Source organism: Arvicola amphibius, chromosome 6 (assembly GCF_903992535.2).
Source record: "Arvicola amphibius chromosome 6, mArvAmp1.2, whole genome shotgun sequence".
NCBI classification, from domain to species: Eukaryota; Metazoa; Chordata; class Mammalia; order Rodentia; family Cricetidae; genus Arvicola; species Arvicola amphibius.
In genome coordinates this window covers 133,260,722-133,273,229 of record NC_052052.2, presented here as the reverse complement: position 1 = coordinate 133,273,229, position 12,508 = coordinate 133,260,722, and positions in this window count along the sequence as shown.

The following is a 12,508-nucleotide window of genomic DNA, read 5'->3' as shown; positions in this document are numbered from 1 at the left end:
TCAAAGGTGAGATCGCTACCACTGTCTTCACAGGCTGAGATCCTAAGATGGGAAGAGTGGAACTTTCCTGTAGTGAAATGACTAGGAAGCTCCAAAAAGTCAACTAAGATGCCAGGCAGAGTCAGGACCACCACACCCCAGGAGCCAACTACTGCCCAAAACTCCTGTTCAGTACAAAACCTCTGTACAACATATGGAAGGATACTATGTGAGAATCCTTTAATTAGGAGTGGATCATTAGGGGATTCAGCGATTAAAAGACATACTGCTCTCCCAGAGGATCCAGGTTCAGTTCCCAGCAGCCACATAGCTCACAACCTTTCTGAAAGTACAGTTCCAGGAGGCTCGATGTACCCTTTTTGCCTCTGTGGGTATGAGGAATATATGTAGTATACATCCATATGAATAAATTAATTCTTATAAAGTGGATCATGAAAAGCCACCCAAATGCAGAGAAGCAGCTTTCCCTGGTTGGGAAATACAACACTGTTGACTCCTCTCACGAGGAGGAGATTCTTGCTCCCAAAGCAGAGCTCTGTTTGGTGGACACTGTCGTGGCTATGATGTGGCCAGCTAAACATTAGTCCAAGAAGACAAATGACAACAGCAAAAAGGTCTCTGTCCAGGTGAAGGGCTCCCTGAGGGTTAAAGAGCGAAGAAAATCCCAAAGCTAAGAAAACATGCTCTAGACTGAGAGATAGCTTCGTGGAAGCACACTGGCTGCTCTTCCAGAGGATCCAGGTTTCATTCCCAGCAGCCATATGGCAGCTCACACCCATCTGTAACTTCAGTTCCAGGGCATCCAAGCATCCACACATGTGGTGCACAGACATTCATGCAGGCTAAACATCTATACACATAGAAAATGAGCCTTCTTTTTAAAAAAAAAGAAAGAATTCTCCTTGATTCTGTTCTTGAACCTCAAATCTCAGGTTCAAGAACAGGACAGATGCAAACAAACGTAGCAAAGCCTTGGAAAATCGCAGTGGGACCATCTCCACTACTCACAGGAAGTCACAGTGGGACATCATCTCCACTCACAGGAAGTCAAGAATGGAACTGTCTACTTTAGGTCCATTGTTTTTCAAGTTTCGAAGTTATCTGAAGGCCTGTTGTTTCATGACCATTTCACACTTCATTGAGCTACTCCTGGCTTTCTGCAGCCACCTCCATTCAGGCGAGAGTTACATCTACATCCATGATAAACACACATTCTCTCTACCTTTTACCAAAATGCATCTGAAGACAGTCAGATGTTTTTTCAGCTTCCAAAATTCCTCAAATGGTGTTGTCTCAAGGAACTGTGTGGATCTTTGTAGCCCCCATAGGATAGAGCAGAGAGAGCTTACCCTGAAGATCAACTAGTGTGAAGGGAAGGGAGCTTGCAGAGTTAGGATGTATCCTCCCACTCCCGACCATCAATATGCTCTTGCTTCACTTCCTGAAGTGAAACCTTTGGGTTTGATTTTTGGTTTTCTCTGTAAACAGAAGATTTACAGGGAGACCTCTCCATCACTCCCCCAAAAAATCTGTCATTATGGTTGTGTGACATTTGTCCCAAGAGCAACTACCCCATCCCAGATGAAGTAAGGCAATAGAGGCTTTCACCTAGAGGTCCAGTGTTGAAACACCGTGGCTGAGAGTTTCCCAAATGCAGCTTGGTCATAACCCAGTGGAATCACTCCTCTCAATAGTAACAGCCAAGTGGAGTTTCATCATCTGGCAGCTAACCCCTCACCCTTTTCGGTGTTCCCAAATATGGCCAAATGATTGCATGAAAGAGAACAGTGGATGTTTTTTCTGAGGTTTTTTTCAGGAGTGTGGGATGCCGGGAAAAGTTTCATTTGTGTCTTTCTACAATGTCAGAATTTTTTTTTGAATAACAGCTTGTTCATAAGCAGTCTATGGGTGCTGTTGGCTGAAGTTTGCCTAATTGTCCCACTTTCCCTTGATAGATGGCCATTGGCAAACACTAGTTATTTTATTGTTAATTTAATTACTGTTGTGGAGGTTTGGGTAAGAAGGGTTCTATAGGCTCATACCTTTGAATGCTTAATCACTCACTTGGGAATGGCACAATTTGAAAGGATTGGGAAATGTGGCCTTGATGGAGGAAGTGTATCTCAAGCAGTTGGCTCAAAAGGTTTCAAAAGGTCCACCATGCCCAGTCTCTCTCTCTCTCTCTCTCTCTCTCTCTCTCTCTCTCTCTCTCTCTCTCTCTCTCTCTCTCTCTCTTTCTCCCCCTACAGATCAGGATGTAGCCCTCATGCCAATGCTCACTGCCATAACCTAGTAAACCTCTGAAACTGTAAACAAGCCCCCAGTTAAAGGCTTTCTTTTAAAAAAGCTGCCTTGGCCATGGTGCCTTTCACAGCAATAGAACAGTGACTAAGACAACTTAGATTAACATTCAAGTAACAAACACATCACACCTCACCTAGAAACATGTAAATGTGTAGGCTACAGAATGATCACAGGCCACAAAGGATTAAAGAAGTCTCAAAATTCAAAGAAGGCCCTGAGGAGCAGGACAAAGGGCTGACACACATGCATGAGACCCCAGGTCTCTAGGTAAGATAGAAGATATTGGTGAGATCCCAGGGAGGGTAGCTGGAGGTCCACAGAGCTGTGTTGCCATGTGAGCCAGGCTGCAGAAGCATGGGATTGGGATGGACTGGACAGAAAGGCTGAGAAACAGCAGGATTAGCAAAGGGCAAGTTGAGTGGGCTCTGTCAGCAGTGGGGACCATGCTGTGCTATAGCCCAAAGGCAGTGGCAGTCTGCTTCTCTCTCTTTTCCTAGCACAGCACTGCAGGCACAGGAGTGCACAGCTACAAGTTGGACAACCAGAAGAGGGACTTTCCATTAATCACAAGTACTAGGGAGACATGGAGAGTCAGTGACATCAAGAAGGCATAGCCACCCATAACTTAAAGAGTTCGCTGGCCTCTTGGGGACATCCCTTCAAGGTAGCCAGCTCCTTGACAGTGTCATAGAAAAGAATTTCAGCACGAGTCACAGTGAGGCAAAATTCATTGGAAGAGGGGGCCGCTTGTTGGTTCCTGGGTGCCTGGCTAGCTTAGACCCGAAATAATCACACAGAAACTGTATTGATTAAATCACTGATTGGCCCATTAACTCTAAATTCTTATTGGCTAACTCTTACATCTTAATTTAACCCATCTCCATTAATCTGTGTAGCGCCACATGGCAGTGGCTTACCAGCAAAGTTTCTGCACATCTGACTTAGGCCGGGGCTCCATAGTTTCTCTCTGACTCTGCCTTCCTCCTTCTATGCTATAGGCCAAGTCAGTTCTTTATTCATTATCCAATAAAATCAACATGTAGACAGAAGGACCTCCCACACCAAAAGTTGGTGGATTAAACATCTGGATAGGAAGTTACATAGGAAAATCAGGAGAGTGGGCTTCTTGATGGACTCTCACTTACATGTCTTCCCCAGGCTGTATATGGTCCTGTGGCTTCCCGAGTTACCAGAAAGACATTAAAATGAAAGAAAACTTTAAGTTTGAGGAAGTTTTAAAGATGAATTAAAAATATGTGAGCTGATACATTTACTCTTTACCATAAAGAATTTCCTTTTGCAAATGAAATTGAGGAGGTCTTATAAAATACTTTATATAGATTCAGGGGTCAGAGAAGAAAGCTGATATCTGGCAAAAGATGTTCTGGCCCCAAGTGATCATATTACATTTGGGTTTTTTTTTTTTTAACATCCATGCTTGAGGCGTTATTAGGAAAGCACCTGCTCTAAGCATCCTTAGCTTACCCAGTTGTGTTGAGTTTCCTGTACTCTCAGACATTGGCAAAGCAGATCCCAGGGTAAGGAGCATCTTCCCCTTCTCCTGTCTCCTTGGTTTCCCTATCTTCATGTCTGCTTCAAGAGAAGTTGGAAGCAGTGACTGTGCACTAACCATGGGTAAATCTGGCCCTTATGAGCCTTCCAAAGACTTCTAGAGCTCAGTTGACATGTATTTTCCCAGGACTTAGATTGACCACTGTTCTGGGGATGGGGTGGTGGGGTGATGCACCTAGGACAAACATGAGTAGTGTCTAAAGTATGAAAATTTAATTGAAAATGGAAATATTCCCCAGAGAAAGGGATTGAACTATAGGGCTTTGAACTTAAATCGGTATCTGCCTACCAAGACAAGCAAAATGTACAATGGTCAGCACATTCTCCAAAGGGTTAAAACAAGAATCAAAACTCAGCATATGAAGGACCATGGAAATCTTCACACTCTAGAAAAGTGGCAGTGATCAGTCACCAGTAACAGATAGACTCATGAATGTAGTGATCCAAATTAACAATCATTTTTGTTTTGTTTAACTGTGGTGAGGAGGGAAGCCCTGAGTGTGTTGTTTATATGGGCACAACCGTATTAAGGTCCCCAGTGCCTTAGACCTGAGGGGATGCCAAAACCTTCTCCAGCTCAGGTCCAGGAAACTGCAAAAGCCTTCCCCTTATACTAGTACCCAGTTCTTACAAAAGATCAGCCAATATGTGCAGAAACTGTTAACCAGGGCTTCCTCTTCCAGCATGACTAAAGCCTGAGGCTTCTCTCCTACAGAGACCTCCTACTGAGATTAGCTAACTCTGCCTAGTTTAGCTGTGTACCATAATGTACCCTCCTCCTTATCCAGCTGTAAGCAGTCATTACACCTCATCTATTCAGATATGTAGAATAAACACTCTGAATTTTGGGGTTGCTGGTGGTGTCCTCGTTTAGAGCAAGCATATCTTACATGAGCATGGCCCACCTGATCTCAGTTTTCCTCTATAGGTATCTTGAGTCTGTCCTTTCTTCATTTCATTGTCTCCCTTGCCAAATCAAAACCCAAGAAGAATATAACAATTAAGAAATGTTTATTCAGTTTCACAGTGTTCCAGGCACTTGGGGCCACAACATACCAAAAACAATTACAGTTGTATAAGTTTGTCCATTCCTTACGGGGACAACCCAAAGGGACATGATGATGGCTAAGATCCAGCCAACTCAAGCTTGCATGCCCCATGGATGTGGACTGCATGTACCCAGCTAAGTCACCCTCTGTAACTCACTTGTCAGAGTACTTGATGTAGCTTAGATCTTTTTGAGAATAGAAAGAAAGAAGAGGAGGGGAAGGAGGAGGAGGAGGAGGAGGAGGAGGAGGAGGAGGAGGAGGAGGAGGAGGAGGAGAAGAGATCTCAGCTGTGCTTGTTTTGTATTTGTTTTGTATTTTGTTTTGGTTTTGAGTTTTTTTGAGAGGGAGCCTAGGCTGGCTTCAAATTTGTTATATTGCTGAGACTGACATTGAACTCTATCCTCCTTCATCTACCTCCCAAGTGTTGATATTACAGATATGTGGAACACCTGGCTGTATATCAGTGGGTGCAGTAAGAAACTGCCAACAGGATTACTCCATTATCAGGTGGAAGGGCTTTTTTATTGTAAATGAGAGAGAAAATATCCAGCATTATCTGGAAGAGTACGAATAGAGAGAAAGAGAAACAGGCTGGACATGGCCAGAGCTAGGGAAGAGAGAGAAGAGGAGAGAATAGTGTATTCAAGGGGGCACACACACAAAAAAGAAACTTCTGATATGACCATTACTTTTTTAGGGATAAATTGTTTTGGTTTCAGTTTTGGTTTTGAGACAAGGTCACTGTATATATCTCAGGCTGTCCTAGAACTCACTATGTAGATGAAGCTGGCCTCAAACTCACAAAGATCCACCTGCCTCTGCTTCCCAAATGGTGGGATTAAAGATATGAGCCTGGCCATCACACCTGGCATCTGGAAGATTCATTGGGAAGAGTCCAGAGCATAGAAAAAGAGAAACAGACTAGACATGGCCAGGGAAGGGAAAGAACAGTAAAAATAATGGAGACAGCAAGATAGCAATAGAGAACAGAGCATAACAAGCAAGGGGAAAGGAAGAGATAGAGAGTGGGGGTTAGACAAATCATGTGGATTATAAGGAGGATGAGTAGCTGAGGAGAGGCTAAAGGGCCAGGATGATACTATAGACTGTGAAATGTACAACAGGTTCTTGTGATACTGAGAGACCCTAGAGACCAAGATGGGCTTTAATATGCTAACAGTGTCACAGGTGTACCTCAGTGGAGAGCCAAGGAAAATGACTCCATTAAGGGCCAGAAAACCAGTTCTTGAGGAATGCTAGCTTTTATCTTACTGGCAGAAATCTTTCAATAGACCATCTTCAGTTCATTTCTGAAAATATGGATGCTGTGAAATAATGATTTATGTATTATGGATGGTTGTCTTTGTTTAGAGTGTTGGTTACAAGTTGTTATGGATACTGGTCAGGAAAAAAATGCCAAACAAAGGAAATTAGATTCAGAGTTCTTGTTTTGAAAAGAAAAAAGTGGAAATGTTGTGGGATAATGCTCCTATAATACACTGTAAAGATTTGACACATATTAATTTAATAATATGTTGATTAGCCCGACAGGAAATATAGGCAAGGCAACCAGACTAAGAGAACTGTGGGAAAAGACAGAGGCACAGTCACCAGTCAGATGCAGAGGTATTGTAAGAGGGCCGTTTGTTTGTTTCCCAGCCTCCTGGCAGTTCAGACCCAAAATAACCACACAGAAACTATATTATTTAAATCATTGCATGGCCCATTAGCTCTATTTTCTTATTTAATAACTTTTACATCTTAATTTAGCCTGTCTCTATTAATCTGTGTATTGCCACAGTCTGTGGCTTACTGGGTAAAGTTCTGGCGTCTGTCTCTGGTGGGGCTACATGGCTTCTTCTTGACTCTGCCTCCTTTTTCCCAGCATTTCATTTAGTTTTTCCTGCCTAGCTCTATTCCCTTATAGCTTTACTATAGGCCCATAGCAGTTTGTTTATTAACTAATGATATTCACAGAGTACAGAGGGGAATCCCACATCACCTCCCCTTTTCTGTTTAAATGAAAAGGTTTTAACTTTAACATAGTAAAATTACATATAACAAAACAGATATCAAGTAAGAATTATAGTTATAATATTTGTATTATATTTATCTTTTATTATAACTAAGGAAAACTATAACTATAACTATAAATTCTTCTATTCCATCAGACTCCAGAAAGATATGATTACCTATGTAAACAGGAAGTGCATTGTAAGCAACTTCCAAAACTCTAGAATTGATGGAAACATCTTGCTGCCTGGATAGTCACCCAAAGTTCTTCTGTGTTGTTGGGGCATCCATCTTTAGCCTACTGGCCCATAGTATCCAGCAGACTTTTTCATGAAGCAGGAAATTTCAAAGACAGTTCCACCTATACTGGCAGTTTGTCAGTCACTTTCTTCTGTGTCCTGCAGATTGTCAATCAGACTCTTTCACAAAGCAGGAACCCCAAAGGACCATCTCACCTTTAGGCAAGTTCAGCAGTCTCTCTGTGGGTCCTGTATGTCCAATTTATCAAGAAGTCCAGGCAAGAGCAACTTCTTGCCCAAATGGCTAACCAACTCCATAAGGAGCCTCTTTGATGCCCGCAATCCTCTTGAAGTAGATCGGTGCTGCCAGAAGCATATATGTCACTCTCATGAAAAGTCCTAAATTCTGAAAACATTTTAAATGCCATATTCTGTAGTCTTTGAGAGGTTTGAAGATTATCCATCTACCTGAAATATATCTTTATATATCTGAAAAACCTAACATGACTATAATCTTGACTATTATAAATTATTATCTATTAACCTATATGTCTTAATTATACATTACATTTTTACATGAGCTGGACAAACACAATACCTTAATCAAGATCAGAAATACATACAACAAAATTTACCTTAAATTTGTATCAATAGACCAAGATCCATACCAATGAAAATCTCTATAGCATATTCCCCTTTAAATGTAAAAAAACATTTATAAACAGTATTTAGAAATATGGGCATAGTTCTTCTCCAAACTGCTTCCTGCTGTTTAGTGGGCTAAGAAATTTTTTAAGGGTATTCAAGGTGACCTTGCAGGGGATCTTGGTCCATCAAACCATATTAGTCTGGAAGCAATCCACAGGTTCTCATCCTCTGTGGAAACAAAAGAAGAACCTCTTCCAAAGCACCATATCCTTAGACCCAAATTCTGAAGTCAAGATACCTTTATAATATACATGCTGGTTTAACTTAGCAGTCCTTACAATGAAATGTCTCTCTGTGCTTAGCTCCTTCACAGTCAAAAAATTCAAAGAAGACACAATAATATGCATAATCCAGACTCTCTGTATGTATTACATCTTTACGTGGCTTATTTATTTTTACTCTATTACTTTTTAATATTTATTTTTATCTTTACTTCTTTAATCTATGACTGTCTGTACTCTGATACGGTTGGTCAGACTCCAAGCTTCAATTTCACATCAGTAAAACAGCAAAAAATAATGCTCTGTATCTCCAAGGTAATCCTAGAAAGTGCTTGTGACAATTGTAGCTCGTCGACGATGCTGAGCTTAGCTTATTAAATTCAGCATCACTATTTGTATAGTAAAAGAAGCAGTGACCTGAAGTTTACAGGCAACTCAAAGCCTCAACTTTATTCCAGTACCCTTTGCTATTTATTACCTGGCACACAAGAGATGAACAGTAAATACTCTCTGGAGGCATGATTGAGGAATGAATGAATGACTATTGTCAATATGCCAACCTTGCAATACTGTCAACACCTCTATGAAGCAGGTGAATCATGATAATAAATTATTTGTCCTATTGACCTATGGTTGGAAACAGCCTTTAATGTTTTAATTTTGTCTGGCCTGTGTAACTATGAAGTCTTGATATAAGGCATGTCATTACAATTATGAAGACTGTCTTCAGTAATAATTGGACTTAAAATCTTGAAAGGTATGAAATACGTACTAAATTTCTCCCCCATAGGACTATATAGATACTTAGAGTTAAAAATAAAGATATTATTTAAGAGAACTATCAGTAATAATGTACAACATTAACTGAATGAGACCTGCGAGTTGAATTTTCTACCAGTGAATGCATCACAACCCAAGAATCACTAGAGATTCATAATTCAACTGGGAACTAAAGTCATGCCTCTGGTCTGACAGTGTCAAGTGCAGAACCGCCCTGTGCGTGTTTGGGCAGTGAAGAAAGGGAGTACCGATAAGGACAGGAAAACCTGAAGAGTCAAGTACAAGAGACCAAACCTACAAGACACACACCGCACACACACGCACACACACATACATGCACAAAACCAAACAAACAAAACATGATAGGATTCAATAATATAAAGCATCAATTGTCATTTTCCTATATACAATGTAAGTGGGCACATTGAGCTGGAGAAACATTGATGAAACCTGAGAAAATGTTGTTTTAAGAACAAAAGGGGAGTTGGCCAGAAGGTGAGTGACCCACCTGCCAGCTGGACTGCTCCCACTCCCTGGATTCTGTTTCCCCAAAACCCACTCTGCCACCGAACCCCTCCCACCTCATCATCCTCCGTGTGTCAGTCCTTCCCCACAACTCAGACAGACTCCATAAACCCAGGTACAATCCACACCAGTCAGAAGAACAGATAAGTAACCTGCCTCCCTGCCAAACTGGCCCACACCCCAGACCCTGATCCCCAGGGCACATCTCATACTGCTCCCCTCTCACCCACAGCCCTGGCAGCTTTACCAGGGGCCAGGATAGTCCTAAGGACCCCAGGTAAAACACCACCCACTGCCCCCAATACGCCTTAAAACCCTGCCCAACAGCACCATACTGCACACCCTCTCCTGGGCTCCATATTCCTGCCTACAACATTGGCAGAAGGATTAGGCTTTATTGGAGGCCTGGTCGGTTCTAGCAACCCAGGGAAAGACAGTGCCCACACTCACTGACACTCATTAAGGCAAGCCCAACATCCCCAAGGGCAGCGGGAATTGTGTCACAGTTCTTCTGACTAGGGACACTTTGGCCCAGGGGGCGGAGTTGAAAAGGACAGTAAGTGACCATAACAAAAGGCTGGGGCAGGGCACAGCTTGCTCTCTTGATAGGTAGAACAGCTGGCAGGGAGCCCAGGAGCATGCTTGGCTGGCTGCTGGGTTTGTTTCCCCCATCCCCTTGGAAACCAGGCCTCTTGATTGCTGGTGAATTGCTGGTGTTGTGAGTGAATTCTCAGTTTAGCTCTCTGCACAGGAGGGTGTCGGGTCATCCTTGCTTATAAATGTAGATAACAGAGATGGCACTTGCTTCTGATCCTTCTCATCCCTTGAATGAGAGTAAATTATATAACACTGTGTTTAATATATATCACGGTCCTTGTGGCTCTCCTAGGCTGACTACAATGTTTTGATGGCTCTCATTTTAATTACACTTTGGGGCAGACTATAGATTAAACTTTGGATAAATGCAAAAAATATATAATTAGATGTTTAGAAAAAAATCTGTTTCTTATACCACTTGTGATTTTTCCAGAGAGTAATACCTGAGGAATATTTCTTTGCCAGGATAGTAGTTGAAGGTAATCATGGAGCATAAGTTGGTCTAATACTCATGCAATACACAAGAGAATGAGAGAAACAGCTTTGGGCAAGAAAAACATGAATATGTGAGGAATAAGAAGACAAATGGAGCCAATGTTTATTTCTGAGATGTCTTTCTTTTCTAAATTATAAGCATTTGGAGTAAGGGAGGATCCCAGAAGTGGGTAAAATTCAGCATGCTATTTTTAGCATCTTTGAATAAATTTGTGTGCTGTGATGTGAGACACGGATGCACATCCTAACCAGAAAAAAGAGACAAAGAGAAAACAAGTTGATTCTGGAAAAAAAAAATGCTTAGTAATTGTGTTAGTGGAATTTCAGATTCTAACTGCTGGCTACTGTCCTAAAAACCAGGGAGACAGACAGATTCAGGAGGAAATAGATTTACTCCTGGTGGCCTGAGGCAGAAGAGCTATTAGGAAACAGGACTGAGAGAGGGCAGCTTCTGGAAGCCTCCTCTCAAACCCTTGGTTCTAATTCCATCTTACTGGCTGACACCCTGGAGCTTCTACATAATGAGCTCCACACCCTGGAAAGGAGCTGTGCTGGTCTTCCCGAGAGCATCTCAAACCAGACTGTTTAACAAGGCTGATGGCCTAGGCCCTAGTCCACACTCCTGTGATCTAGGTGTTAGTAAGGACCCCACTGATCAACTAGTGACCCTTCTCAAGCTTCAAGCATGCACAAAGCACTTTCAAACAGTCTCCTCTTCAAGGGCAGAATTCTGTAGAAAACACGGGGATCCCAGCAGCACACACTGTCCCTGACAACTAAACTCAGGTACAGCTGATTAGCCTCACTGTCCCTGAGTCACACACAGCTACTGCTGAGGCACAGACATAACATCCCTCTCCTGATGTAGGCGCTCGACTCCATCCAGGTCCTCTTGTCTTTCTGCTTCATTCCCACCATCCTGCAAAGGAGTCTGAGGGACACTCTTCTGTCTCCTGAGTAGAGGACCCTGAGTCATGAAGAAGTTCCCTTGTCTATCAAGCAGATGAGCATCCTGCATCCTTGAGGATGGTCATCAGATCACCCAGTTAGCTGCATCGGGTTCATTCCTGCTGCCAGTGACAGGCACTGAGGAAAACAGCAGAGCCCTTCCTGCCTCAGATCTCCATCTTCAGGGGCTTAAAGACATGGAGGAAGGGGGCTTATGAGGCAGATGGAGGTTAGAGTAAGACAACGGTTAAGAGCACTTCACACGGGGCATCTTCTTCCCAATGACTGTTTTCTTTCTCGTCAAAATTAATTAGCTCTCTGGGTACCAGTGTTAAAGATGCATTCATTATTTTCAGCTGGAACCATGAGAGGAGAAAGGAAGGGGCCATTACCAAGGTCCCTCTTTTGGCTTAGGACACTCTGTGGAAGGGCGAGTTGTTAAAAATGAAGCAAAAGAAAAGCATATTGCATACACTGTAATCCCAGAAAGACTGAACTATTCTGATTTAGAACCCAACCTGGACTATGTTCAAGACCCTGGCTTGAAGGGAGGTGGGAGGAGTAAGAAGAGGGAGGAGAGGGGGAAGGAGAGGAGGGGAGGGGAGGGGAGGGGAGAGGAGGAAAAAGAAGGGGGAAAAGAGATGAGAGGAGAGGAGAGAAAAGGAGAGGAGAGGAGAAGAGAGGAGAGAAAAGGAGAGGAGAAGAGAGGAGAGGGGAGGAGAGGAGATTGTCATGGTGTACACCTGCAATTCCAGCTCTAGTGATTCCAAGGCAGGAAGATGATTTTAAGGTCATCCTTGGCATCATCATCATCATCATCATCATCATCATAAATGTGGTAAAGGTATCAGTGGATTTTTTTTTTATCCAGTGGATATTGTATCCTTTTACAAGTGGTTTGACTTGTAAAATGATTACCTATGGAGCATGAAACCCTAGATTCGAACCCGTTGTTGTCAAGTAATCCAGAACTTGGAGATAGAGGAAGGGTGATCAGAAGTTCAAGGTTATCTCAGCTATGTAGAGACTTTGAAATAAGCCTGAGACGCATGAGGCC